At 30.1% G+C, this 2,214-nt stretch overlaps 1 long non-coding RNA gene across 1 annotated transcript; it reads right to left on the bottom strand.

Annotated features, from left to right (window-relative positions):
* Positions 1 to 1,345, bottom strand: LOC107271875. Its single transcript, XR_001538762.2, has 2 exons — positions 325 to 1,345; positions 1 to 213 (listed from the first exon to the last, which is right to left on the bottom strand). It is a non-coding gene; the product is annotated as an uncharacterized LOC107271875 (long non-coding RNA).
* Between the last annotated feature and the right edge of the window lie 869 nt (positions 1,346 to 2,214).

Genomic DNA, 2,214 nt, shown 5'->3' with positions numbered 1-2,214 from the left:
GGTCCCTTTCTGGTCAGGATTTTTCGGAAACTTATGACTCGCCATATCGTGCTTTTCTGATGCAGTATACTTTAATAAATCTTCGCCAATTTTTGGTGACCCTTTTTTTCTGGTCCCTTTCTGGTCAGGATTTTTCGGAAACTTAGGACTGGGTATATTAACCCCGGAAGAGCATCCCAAAACATAGCAAACTCCAACACCATTAGGAAATTTCTGCGAACGACATAAGTTTAAATTAAAAAACTCTATTGATATACTAACTGTTTGTGCAGGTATTTGTATATATATTTGTTATTTGATGAGAATAATCAGGAAATAACAGACCCATTTACAATAGCGAATAATATGAATACATATTATTGCACTATAGGTGCTAAGCTTAGTCAGAAACTGCAGACTATACAACCAATAAAAACATCAAGGCCTCCTTGCAACCCGAACACTATGTTAATCACACCTACAAACTGTATAGAAATTAAAGAAATAATCAACAATATGAAATTAAAAACTGGTGGTTTAGATAATATTAACACAAAGACAATATTAACTTTATCGAACCATATTGTTTTACCTCTAGTTTATATAATTAATTTATGTATTGAGAAAGCCACTTGGCCTAGCACTCTAAAATGTTCTGATATTAAACCGATCTTTAAAGCAAAAAAAGACACGAAGTAGAGAATTACAGACCAATATCATTGATATCAAACATAGCAAAAATATTTGAAAAAGTGATATATCACAGAATATCTGATTTTATAAGAAAATTTGAGATAATTTCTGACAAACAATATGGTTTTATAAAAAATATTGGTACAAAAGATGCCCTTCAAAATATAACAAACTTGATTTATGAAAAACTAGATAGAAGCACTCCAATAGCAATAATTTTTCTTGATCTGGCTAAAGCGTTTGACACGGTAAATCATATGTTACTACTGGACAAACTGTATAACTATGGTATAAGAGGAAGTGTGCATAAACTATTGGAAAGTTACCTAACCAATAGAAGTCAGCGTGTTAAAGTTAATGCCATCGTTAGTGACTATAAGGAGTTGAAAACAAGTGTTCCCCAAGGAACGATCTTGGGGCCGCTACTGTTGATTATATATGTAAATGATTTGTTAACAGGCATGCCAAATAACGTAATATCATCGTATGCAGATGATACAGCTGTGATAGTTACAGGTAAATGTTGGACCGAAGTTGAGTCAAAAATGAATATTTATATAAATCTGATCTATAAATGGCTGACTAGTAACAAATTATCATTAAATATTGAGGAAACTGTATATATAACTTTTGGAAACTATTGCAATAGTGTTCCAAGTGATTTTGAAGTACACATAGAGGGTAAAGCTCTAAAAACAGTCGAGCACTGTACATATTTAGCTGTGATATTTGATTATAAATTGAATTGGGAAAAGCATACAGAGTACCTATTGAATAAAACTAAATACCTAATTTTCGTGTTTCGAAAGTTATCTAAATTTATGACGAGTGAAACACTCAAAATGTTATACTATGCTTTTCTTCGTAGCATAATTAGCTATGAAATGATAGCATGGGGTGGAATGTATGCAAATAATCAAAAGCTAATACAAAACCTGCAAAACAGATTGCTGAAAAATGTAAATAAAAATCAATTTATAATCAATAAGACTCCATTGAATCTAAAACAAATGTTTGCCTATGAATCACTAAATTTTCACTATAAGTATTTACAAGATAAATTCATTAATTCAAATAGCGTGACCAGAAACAAAAACATAATTATCCCGAAAAGATACAAAACTGTTAGCATTAAGAACAGTATCATAAGAGCAATTATCTTATTTAATAGTCTTCCTACGGAACTAAAAATGATTAATAACATCTATACAAGGAAATATAAATTAAAAAAGTGGATTATACTTAATGTATAAAAGAATTGATTAGCCCTAAGATAATTCAATATATAAGCATCACATTTAATTATTATAGACAATATTTTTAGTTGTATAATTTTAGTCGTAATTAGTTATAAGGCTTATTGGCACCTCAATTTTTTGAAAATTCGTATTTTAACGACGTTGCATAGCACCACTATCGTTAAAACTTATCAGGAACTACAAAACTCCTCAAGGATTATTCGAGGAATAAGAATGTTTATGAAATTTGCGTAACTTTTATTTGATTAATTCTTCCAATGATAACGAAATTAAAGGATCACAT

This window comes from Cephus cinctus, unplaced genomic scaffold, assembly GCF_000341935.2.
Source record: "Cephus cinctus unplaced genomic scaffold, Ccin1 Ccin1_scaffold1059, whole genome shotgun sequence".
In the NCBI taxonomy this organism is placed as follows: domain Eukaryota; kingdom Metazoa; phylum Arthropoda; class Insecta; order Hymenoptera; family Cephidae; genus Cephus; species Cephus cinctus.
The sequence above is the reverse complement of the archived record's forward strand: the minus strand, read 5'-3'. Positions and strand labels throughout refer to the sequence as shown.